At 37.5% G+C, this 12393-nt stretch overlaps 1 protein-coding gene across 1 annotated transcript in view; it reads right to left on the bottom strand.

Moving 5' to 3' along the window:
* LOC145773775 (gamma-aminobutyric acid receptor subunit alpha-6-like) overlaps window positions 1-12393 on the bottom strand; it is a 197991-nt gene that overhangs the window by 171075 nt on the left and 14523 nt on the right. The gene's annotated exons all lie outside the window — the stretch shown is intronic.

Here is a 12393-nt window from a genome sequence, read left to right as displayed (position 1 = left end):
CAGCTAACCAATATCTTTATTAACAACTTACACAAACTGAAACTGCAAACAGAAACGCAGTTTTACCAACAGTAAACAGTACAAATCAACACGTCGACTTCAGGCACTGCATTTAGGCATCTGAACACTTTTTCAATTACAGAACAGCAATATTTGCAGTGGCAGTGTGACACCAAACTTTCAAATTTTCACCTAACTATGAAATGCCACATTATTTAAAATGTTTTCCCAGATTGAGCCTTTTTTGGAAAAAGTGTTTTGAGATGGTTTACCTTGCTAGCTGTTACTACCAATTAGATAAACTTTTAGAGGTTGTAACGGCACTGTTGACAGTAATCCGCCCATACACAGCTGCGGTTAGTGCAGCAACATCGCGAGCACGATAGTGGTAGGGATAACCTGAGGAGAATATCTATACTCTTCCGTATTCAGTTTATTAGAGTAACAAAAATCTATTTGACACCATCAGAACAAACAGGAAAGATCTGTTTGACGCTCAGAAATTAATCCAACAACAGAGCGCAGAACTGATTGAAATCAAACTTGAAATTGAAGTCCATAACAAAGCTCTCCGGCACATGTCTATACATATTGAAACGTACCGATTGCATACTGAAACATAGGCTACTGATCATCTTGAAAACTATTGAAACTACCTTCCTACATTTCGACTACATAGTACATATTGAAAAATTTTGGAACTTCTTGAAACATGTACCAAAGTTACATAATTGAAACCAACAGTCTAGATAACATATTGAAACTTTCATATCAAGAGTTAGGAATTAAGAGGAGTGAAGAGTTAAGGCGTTGAACGTTCCCGCTTAAAAGCTAGTTCTACATTACAAACGTGGCCACGACTTATTGATTACTAGCAGCACGCAACAAACTAATAACGTAGATGGACGTAAAACTATGTTTTGTAACGCATTGTGAGAGAGCGGCCACGCGCTCTGTAGAATTCCAGTGCTATGGGTGACAAGAATTACAAAGATTACAAAGATTACAAAGATTCCAGAACCAAACTATGAGTGGCATCCGAGAACGTAGAAATGACGTATACAAAGCTCGCAGGAGCTACAAAGTCTTGAACTAATTACGCATGCCCCTTCACCGATGATGAAAGTAAGCGATGAGAGTGTTTGGCAATTATTATCAAATTCAACTTTAGCCCAGGCTTTTGGATACACCAGTATATTACAAAACTTCTGTTTTTTTTTAATTTTTATCCACTTCCTCCTACCCTCAAAATTATTTTTTTAGAAGTGGACAAACGAAGGTGAATTGATACACCCTAAAGATAAGTTGATACAGTTTTATATCTTAAATTTTGAGAAACTATTTTTATTCAAAACCATGCTGAAAAGTGAACCAAAACCATCGAGTTGTAACACACAAAATACAGTTCAATAAAGGTTACATCATGAAATCAGCAAACAAAACTATCACAAATGCTATTATCTGGCACATGCTCCGAGTAAATACTGTGCATGAAAAAGTTACATCATGTAGATTTCTAGTAAGCTAATGGTTAAATTTTTTGCAGAAATAAAAAAAAGTTCCAATTTTTGAGGATCATAATTTTTTTCATAAATTTGATGCTCTCTCTAAAACATCTGGTGGAAATCGGAAGGGTCCATCTTTTTCACACATTTTAACCCATTAATGCCCAATGTACTCGTACGAGTAATTGTAATCTGCAGGTTGCTGTATCAGATGACAAGATGTTGAGTCGTCGAGGCCCCACTGAAACATGTTGCTATTGAAATGGCACAGTCCATTTCGCAAACGATTGAGTTTTACTCATTCCTATTTAGATAGTTTTGCTCCGGGTGAAGCATAGGTATTAGTGAGGTATGTGACGTGAAGTGGTCTTGCGACTTATTTTCATTTACTGTTCCAAAATTCTGATAGTGCAGTTGGTATTGCATTTATCTGCAGCATGGCAAAAAAAAGGGCGTGGAGATCTTAAGCGCTGGGATCTTTGGAGTGCGAGTTTAGGACCACCTGGTTGAAAATACCAGCTTGACTCTATCGATAGATGCACATTGGACTTGTTCGATAATTGCAACTAGGCGATTGGATTGGTTTGATTTTGAATCTTTACCCCCTGACTGGCAAAGTCTTTTATAGGTTATTCCTGGCAGTTTTGTATACTTGTAGGGGCTTTAAACCACTGACGCAGAGCTGGTTACCAGCATTGGAAGAGTGACATTTCCGATAGTTGTTGAATTTTTTTGTCTTTGTAAATTGTGCCGTCCACTTGGTGCCACTGAATCGAGAGTAGTCCTGAAATACTTTGCTCAAGCGCACATCATGAAAGTTGAACCAACGCCGCTTGATCTCTCTACAGGTATATGGTTAGAATGATCACGGAGCTTGTCTACTACTGCGGTTTCACCCTTACCACCGGACGCGGACGAAGAAGCAGGCCAACACGCCTCAAGAAAGGTGTCCCTCGGGAATCCGTCCAGGCTCCACTTTTTTCCAATGTTTATATCCATGACCTTCAACCAACAACATCTATATTGTATGCTTATGCTGACGACCTCGCTATAAGTTAGTGCACAACGCTTCGGAATGGTCCTCATTGTAAAGGATATCCCAACATGAATATTGATTGATCTTCCCCCTTCGTTTTCGAAGATGGCCAATGAGAATGAATCAAGCTTTAGTGTAGGCTATGGTCATTGTACATGAGTGCGGAGATAACGGACGAGGCCTATCTATGCGATGAAGCTTCTGCTGCAGGATGGATACGGAAAGGATGGTTGGCTAATGGCTAGGGTTCTTGTTTAACTCTATCTTAATACGAGCTGTTTTCGTACGCGGTAAGCACGTCACGGGCTATCTTAGCTGCGTGCTAATTAATCGCTATTCATTGAACTAAAGTGTTTGACATGAAAAAACGTCAGAAAGTCGGTTTTTATTCTAATTTTCCGAAAATAGCTTCACAATTGAAATTTTTGAATTGTAACTAAACTAAACAAAAAATTACTTGTGCTCATTAATATAAGGCATTTTTGAACGTTTCTACATTTCAAAGTAATTGCACTCCCATTTATATTGCATTAACATTAACATATATATATGATAACTACCATTGCACGAAAATGTCTAGTCACCTAAAACGAAATGCTTATTGTAAAGGGCAGAAAGGTAGAAAGATGACCTGTTTAGGTGTAGAAAATTTGCAAAGAATAAAAACTAAAAGCCAAGAAATTTCACATTTCTAGCATATATCCTTCTGTGAAATATTTCACTAATAGAGTGGGGCATCCTCATAAACCCCCGCGTTTCTACAAATAGGGTTAAGGTTCGGGCCTTGCGGTGTTCTCGTATTTTGACTGCAGATAGCGTACGATGTTTCTCAGCTGATTCTGTCTCTTTATAAATAAGACTGCGCAATTTTGGTCGCTCTGAGGCTAAGTCTTTCCACGAATCTACGTCAATAGAAAATTTTTTTATGGAAGCGTTTAAAGTGTCTTTAAAACGTTTTCTTTGACCACCCACATGGCGTTTGCCGTTAATCAGTTCTCCATAGAGCAGTTGTTTAGGAATGCGATGGTTCGACATTCGTTGGACGTGGCCTGCACATCTGATTTGTATCCTTTTTTATGATGGTAAAAGTGCTGGGCATGTTCGCTTTACTGAGAACTTCGGTGTCTGGTACTTTGTCCTGGCATCGAATCTTGAGAAGTTTTCGGATGAAAAAAACGTGGAAGTGGTTCATCTGCTTTTCGTGTCTCCTATAAAGAGTAGAATCCTCAGACGCGTATAGAAGGGTCGTCAGAATAACAGCTTTGTATACTTTTAACTTTGTGGACAGCTTGAATCCCCGTCTCTACAACATGTTACACTTCAATCTACCGACGAAGGCGATAGATGTTTTGGCAATTGTACTGTTGATTTCCAAGTTAATGGTGGCTGAGTTAGAAAGAGTGCTCCCGAGCTGCTTGAAGCTTTGACAGGCATGTAGTTTTTGATCGTTTACAGACCAGAAACTACATGCTACAGACTACCTCTACAAGTGGAGACTCAAGCTCAGCAAAACTAAAACAATGTTGATTGCTTTCAATCTGAACAACAAGGAAGCAAAGCGTAAGCTGAACACCATCATCATCACCATCAACATCAGTGGAAACACCCAGCCTTTTAACTCTATACCTATATGCAATTATGCATCGATGCTAGTTGAATAGGATTCTCACGTATCAACGTCACTTGGAATCACTCCGCAAGAAGGCAACATCACGCGTTGCCCATATTCTTTGACTGGCAGGTACAAGCTGGGGTGGAGCAACAACTTTGTGTACCACAATCCTGGTTCTTATCCATTCCATGCAAAGAACTATGCCCGCCCCTGTGAGGAGTCGTAACACTCATACTCCTCTTCTCGACAGACCAATTAACGACGTATTGTATTAGGATGCCTGAAACCTGACAAACAGAGTTTTTACCAGTTCTTTCAGGCATAGCCCGAGTCAATCCATTTGTGCCGAAAGTAAAAGTACTTAAAAAATTTTCTTGAAAATTTAAATATTGCATAATCATGACCTAAAAAATATTTAACAATTAATTTTTTCTTAATTATGTTAGTACCGGTCGAGAAAAAAGCCGTCCTACATATTGGACGCTAGGCAAATCCGCTATCAAGTTTCGCAAGTTTCTTGTGCGTAATGCGTAGGCCTAATCGTTATCGCTCAAAGCGATAAATGGGAAATGTCTTGTCATCGAGCATTTTATTGAAATGAAAATTTACAAAATACGAAGATGAAAAGTAGCAAAGCAACACATCACTGAAACAAGTCATTGGGAAATATGATATTGCTTGAAGCAATTGACATGCAGACCGACCACATTTTTTGCATCTTGTAGTAGTTATTGCATGGCAATAGGCGCATCGAGTTTGTTTGTCCTGGGCTACCTCCCAATGCTCAAAGCCTAGGCATGGTAACGTACATCGGATAAAACCATTTGTGGTCTGCCCCGCTTTCCTTGTTGAGATGGCTTTCGATGTTGTGACAAGTGTACTCTGGCAATATAACCTATCTTCGAAAGAAAGCAAATCTATTGAAATGCCTCTATTGCAAATTTCTTGCAGTTGCAATGCATTATAGACAGAAATATCGAGCATGTATGAAATCAAGCACGAATAACATTTTTTACCTCTCATTGCGATGCGATAGTTCGAAATGTTCTGGTCCATTTTATCAACGTTGCCCCCTATATGTTAGTAATAGAGCTTGATCAATCAAGGTTGTTCAATTTGCACACGCTTCTTTTTAGAGGACGAATATCGAGAGGCTTTAGAAGATGGGTAAACTCCAGCCGCATTCGAGCATAAATTTACCACACTGTTGTCATTCCATTTGCAAACCAGCACGCCCTTGTCGGTATCGGCTCTAAAATCGAACTTGTCTCTTCCTTGTTTTTTCAGAGCATCTTTAGCGATCAGCGGACATTTTTTGATGCTGTTTTCACGAATTGTAGCTGTTGTTTTCACTAATTTTGTCCTCCAGCGTCGTAGCCAATTTCACACTACTGAAAAAGTTGTCGTAGCACAAGTGGAAAAACTTTCTGCCGCAGCTGGCGAGGACTTCAGCAAAATTGTTGACAAGGGGTCCTCCAAGGCCTAAACTACTTCGTACTTACTACAACTTTACTTACCTCGCTTACGTCACGATGCACATGTAAAAACGCCAAAAGAAAACAAAAAATTTATCAAAAAAATTTCGGTAAATTACGATAAATATGTTATTGTTCTAAAAACAAACACAACTACTTTGTTATACAGCGTAGAAATCGTAGGGAATCGGTGTTTGATACCGCTTGATTCGTGGGAATTGGTTGCCGCTTTTGCTAACACGTGTGCCTAGCGACCTATAGGACACCAATTTTTTGAACCAATTTTCTCAAAAAATTTACAGCCAAATAAATTTAAACATTTGCTGTAAAATATGTTGATACATAACGAATAAAACCAATGACAATATTTTTGGATGCTTATTTGCATATGCGGATTTATTATCATAATTCGACATGCACCTTCAAAATTTCAGACTTGGAAAATTGAAAATGATATCAAGCCTCAACCAAAAAAGCAATTTTTGAAAAAAGTTGTGATATATGCTGCAAAAATACTCATAAATATACAGTATTTTGACTTCGTCTAAATCTAAAAACTAAACGTGCGAGAAAATTTTTTAATTTGAATAGGTGTCCTACATAATTATAGGACGCTAGGCATAAATGGATTAAGCTTAGCTGCCATGAGCTGCCATACTGGGGACAGCTGCCATACTTTCCATGGCTTGCCAATCACTGGATCTAGTCAATGCACTCCACAGATACACCACCAGACCGAAGATAAAGAAACGCCTGAAGTCAAGAAATCCCTTTGTTGCTCAAGCACAGTCCTTTCTGGAGCATAACACTAGTGCTTTATCTTGGATCACTAACACCTGAATAGAGAAGTGGACACACAACGCCTCCAGACTCCACACGATTGTCCTCGACTCTGGACCATGCCATCAGGAAAGGAGCTCAGTTAACCCGCTTGGGTACGTCTGAATAGCATCAATTTGGGCGTTGAGGACTTGGGAGCTTTAGATCCTTGATGTACGGGTGGGTCCTATCAGCATAAGCGCATGCAACTGTTGTGCAGAGAAACAGACTGCAAACCACATACTCCACCGCTGCCAGACTTTTACTCCACCAAGGGCAGTTGGTCTGTCAACGCTGGAGGACTCTACCATCAAGTGACTGCTCGAGGAATGCCCGGACATCTGACCCCAGTGAAATGTAGTCTAAAACAACTTCTCATATGAAAGAGGTAAAATCATTAATTTTTAAACTTTAGGCCAGCTTTTAGGCATGACCTACGATGGACCTTGTCATTAAAGTCTTCGCAATGTCTAAAAAGTAATTTTATGATACAACATGCAGCATACAGAATATAGGATAAATCATGTAACTACTTTATTTTTCAAATAAAAATTTGTGCTCAAAATTGTTCAATGATGTGGTTAGAGTTTATACTGGTACATCTCTTCTTTCTTTTTGTTTGAATCTTCTTCTCCATTCCAGGGGTCGGGGGGCTCCGCCTTTTACCACCATTGAACAGTGGCGGCGACTCGGTCTAGATGTTTGGGCGGGTGTCGAGCAACCACTGAAATGATTCGTCATCCAGTTCGCGCAGACCATGCACACTAATTGGTTAATACAACACTATTATACAATGATCGTGTTTATCATTTGAAAAATACATTATTCCCTCCAATAGGCCTACAAAATGCCAATCTTTTTTTTAATTTTTGCGCTGAACAGTAGCCTACAGCCATCAGTTTAAATATGCTTAAAATGAGCAAAGCTGTGATTAAAATCCTTATAAATAAATACAAGTGAAAGTATTGTTCGAAATGAACTTGGAAAAGCTTGTAAAGAAACGAAATATCTCCTGTACCATGGTTCAAAAAGAAGAAAATGATGGTGAAAGTTATGGAGGCCAAACAAATTCGAAAATGTGGATAAAAAGGCAAAACGTTACCTAGGCTTGACAGACAGACAACAAAGATGTCTCTTGGTAACAAGAGAAGTTCTTGTAACAAAATCTCATCAGTTTAGCTTGTCAAGGATTTTCAGTTCAGTCAGAGTTAAACTCATATGATGACACGTTTTATATATCAAAGCTTTGGTTTAGCTACATTTTGAGTTTAGTTACTGATGTCAAGTGTCAAGATGTCGATGAAATAAAAGAACAAAACAAGCAGACCTTTCAGATCATCAAATGTTTTGGATAGAATATTAAATTTATAGAAGAACTAATGATCCTCAAAATATAGATACTTTTACTTTCTACCGAAAATTCATCTCTTATTTGGAATCTATGTGATATCACTTCTCTTGCACGATATGTAAACGGAGCATACTCTATACGAAGTTGTGATTCTTTTTTCCTGAGTCCCTAATGTAGTAAACCAATTCAAAAAATGTTCAAATTTTTTTGCTGGTCGCATTGTTTCCCATGATTTTGACCATGATGAATCCGAAAATAATAACCATTTTTCTTTCATAATGGATACCCTACTTCAACATTTTCACTTTTGCCAAAATCACCCATTTTTGACCTGTTCAGCCATGATCCTGACGGTGGAACTGATTATTTCAAAATTTCAAAATTCCTTTCATCCAATGCCTTACTAATAGCTCACAAATGAAAGTCAGCTTTTAAATATTTGGCATCATTTTGACAAGTGTGGCGAGAATAAGAAGATTTAGAAGCAGCACTTTGCGCCAGTAGCGGTGAAATGCATTTTGCTTATGTCAGGCAACCTATAGACATTTCTTAAATTTCTCAATGGGTCTGTTCTAACAAAAGGAGACCTCAGATTTATTTTCGACGATGACGTCAAGATGACATCACAAAAGTCCTGATGACGTCATCCTAAAATTTTAAACTTGCTCTATAATGGGCAAGAAATTAGCTCATTATTCTGCAAGCTAACACAGTAAAATTAGTAGGCGACATTGCGTTATTGCTACTTTCTATCCCTGTCAAATTGCAAGAGTGAAAGCAATTGAACTGCACAAATAAGAAAAAAAAATCAGCCTGAAAGAAAACTGTTGTGGTAAATCGATACAACGTTTTTCAAAACAAACTAATTTTCCTGCATAAAAATAAATCTCAAAAAATGAATTGCAGCTGAACATTACTAAAACACAAATACAACAATGGTATCCAATACTGCTCCAAACTTGTCAGCTTTGTAATTTGGTGCATGGCAACATGATTGAAGATGAGGCTGTTAAACATTTTTCGTTAGTGACGATACAGAGATTTGACTGATAACAGTCGAGATGACTAATGTTACAGAATGCAGGCTATCGACTAGTTCAGAAACTATTGCATTGGCATTCCCTAAACCGCAGTGGTTCCCAGCCTTTTTTATCCGGTGGACCCTTTTAGTCGATATTCAAATCTAAATTCCTCCCCCCCACCCCTATAAATTTAGTTTGTTAAAAACTCGTTTACATTAATATTTTAATCTAAGTCTTGGAAAATAAACTAACCTTTCGCTATTAATAAGCTTTTTAGCATGTATGCCTATTATTCCTTTTTATGCTAAAATAATTTAATTAATGAAGAACGGTATTGAAACGTATTTCATTCAAAGAATACACTGAAACATAAGAGTCAATGCATTTAACAGTCTATGTAAAGCTTGTGATTTTTTTAATGTGGTGGAAGAGTATTGGAAAGAGCACAACGAATATCATCCTCCACGTCTAATCTGTTTCTCTGCTTTGTTTTCATTTCCAATTGAAAAACCTGATTCGCATAGATAAGTGAAAGCAAACGGGAGGATACTTCGTATAGCTTTCTCTGCCACTTTGGGATAGGAATTACACATTAATGGCAAAAATCCAGTGATTGATTTTTCTCTGAATAAGTCTCTTGCGCAAGAATCCGTTTTGAGTTCTAAAAACTCATCTTGCAACTTATCAGGAAGGTTTTTCATCAACAATGTGAATGAATTTCGTATTAAATCAAGCTCATCGTCATTAGCTTCAGGAAAATATAGAATGAATTCTAGTTCTAATACTATGAGATGTTGCAAAATCAATTCTTTTTCCAACTCTGAAAGAACTTGTTCTTTGTCGTCAACAACCAGCACCCATGATAATTCTTTAAACATGGTGACATGTTCAATTGTTCATTCTAACTTTTCTCTTTCAATTATCAAGCTTTCTGGTGAAAGCTTCCAAAGCATCTTTAAATGCTGAGCGGTACTGGCAGCTGCTTCTTAAAGGGCCACCCAAGCCAGGCTGGTCGAAAGGTAGAGGCCAGACAAAACGTAAATCCATCAAGAAGTGTCCTTTAAAAGAGACTTCTAGCTACTTTTCCGTAGATCCCATGCGCTGAGCAACTCAAGTGATGCTTTTGAAAGGTTGATAGGTAATCTACAGAACTTTCAAGTAACAAGTACGTAGAAGATTGCTCATATCTCGAAGGTACAGGTTTTTGTCTGACTCTCTTCAGGAGCTGTCTTCAGAATAAAATTATCGAATGTGAGGAAGTATTTAAGGGAAAAGGAAAAAGAATAACGAAATGTAAATTTGGCTGAAAGGAGTAATTCAAATTAAGGATAATATGTCTTAAAGCTCCTTTATTTGATCTGAATTAGTCTGATCAGCCAAGTTACATTTCGTTTTTCTTCTTCCTTCTATCCTAAGTACTTCACAACATTCGGTTTATTGTGGAGCGATGCTTTTGCTTGGAATGCATCAGAAAAATCTCTGAGATTTAGCACACAGTTTTCTTTCTTCATGTTTTAGTGTCTTCATATTTTAGTGACACTGATACTGCCAAAGTTTCTGAAACCTGACCGAGCTTTCAACTCAATATATCTTCCAAGAGTTTACCACTCAATGAAGAATACAATGCTTTGGTGCTCGCTCCTTTCGAAATTGGTTCATGCATGTTTGAATGGATTGTTGCCACTGAATCTTTTTTTTTTCCTTGTGGTCAATGTTGAGATTTAAAATCATCAAGGTTTGTACCACCAGCTTTCCATCAATCTACAACAGCGACTCTGGCAATGGTTTGATTGTTTGACATCCAAAGACGATCAGCTGTGATATAAACTTTTTCATTGGCGATAGGCTACTTGCTTTTGGGAATGCCAATACAATGCCAATTCTTTACACCATGAATGGTTCAGTATGATCAAGATCATACTGAGGATGCTGTGATAACGAAATCGATTTATGATTAAAAAATGAGGCTCGTAAACTGTTTGATACTGGTCAAGATTACATCATACTTTTTCTTAAGGAGGACATTGGAGTTTATAAAAGTGACCATGATGTCAACGAGGAACAGCCAGAGAAAAATCCAAAATATTGAATGAATGTTTATCTGCAGGGTACAAATTCTGTTTGTATGTTGTCCAAGAAAATGCCTTGGCTTACATAAAAAGGGAGATTACTTTTTACAAAGTCCCAGAAAAGTGTTCAAAAATTTTAAAATATAAAATCCTGCGTTTCCTCTCTCCACTATATTCAGTTGAGACTAAAAGATGCTTTAGTGTAGCTGAACTATTTGACTCTAAACTCAGTCTTCTCTTAGTGACAGTACAGTAGCTTATGGTAGATTCTTTGTGCTTTCTAAGAAGTCGCTTCCAGAACCAGTGAGAGAGGTACAACTGTAATCTAACTAGGTGACTGTAATGACTAGGCAATTTATTTTCATGTATTATAGAGTTTTTGATTGATTGATTGTTTTTGTTAAACCTTCATTATTACCAAGTGAACGTGATATTGCAACTGCCCATCGTGCCAATACAATGTCGACAAAAAGAATCATGAGGTGAACATTTTTCATTTTTTACTTATTACTTAAGCAAAAATATCCTTTACTTGAATCCAGCCCTATCCCTAAAAGCAGAAAAGGATGTGGCAGAAATAATCTTGATTCTGCTGGGTGATAATCCACCAAGAGGTATACTTTAAAAGAGACTTTTGGCTACTTTTCAATAGATCCCATATGCTGAGCAACTCAAGTGATGCTTTGAAAGTTAATTGATGATACAAAACTTAAAAATAATAAGTAAAAGGTTGGTCATATCTCGAAGGTGCGGGTTTTTGTCTGATTGTCTTCAGGAGCTGTCGTCAGAATAAAATAAATCGAATGTGGTGAGTATATAAGATAGAAAGAAAAGGAATAACGAAATGTAAACTTGGCTGATCAGAGTAATTCAAATTAACAAAGAAGCTTTAAGACAAGCAATGCCTTAAAATATAATATGCCTCAAATCTCATTCTTTTTGAATTAGTCTGATAAGCCAATTTACATTTCGTTTTTCTTCTTTCTTCTACCATAAATACTTCAACACATTTGATTTATTTTGTCGTGATGCTTTTGCTTGGGATGCATCAAAATAATTTATGAGATTTGACCCAGTCAGGAGTTTTCCTTCGTCATATTTTAAGTGTCTCAGATACTGATACTGTCAAAGTTTTGGAAGCCTGGCCTGGCTGAGAACCCAGCATATATTCCAAGAGTTTACCACCCTTTGAAGAACACAATGCTATGACGCTCGCTTTTCTAGAAATTGGTTCATGCATATTTGGCTTAAGTCTCACCTTAAACCTGATTCTCCTCTTGTGGTCAATGTTGAGATTTTAGATTTTTCAAGGTTTGCACCATCAGCTTTCAGTTGGCCTAAAACAGCGACTCTGGAAGTGGTTTGATTGTTTGACATCGAACTATGATCAGCTGTGGTGCAAATATTTCCATTAGCCATTGTCTTTGTCTATGCATTTTGTTAATGTTCAGCTGTAATTTATTTTATGCAAGAAATTTAATATGTTTTGAAAAACGTTGCATCG

Source organism: Aplidium turbinatum, chromosome 7 (genome assembly GCF_918807975.1).
Source record: "Aplidium turbinatum chromosome 7, kaAplTurb1.1, whole genome shotgun sequence".
In the NCBI taxonomy this organism is placed as follows: domain Eukaryota; kingdom Metazoa; phylum Chordata; class Ascidiacea; order Aplousobranchia; family Polyclinidae; genus Aplidium; species Aplidium turbinatum.
Note: the sequence above shows the minus strand (reverse complement) of the source record. Positions and strands in the feature narration are given on the sequence as shown.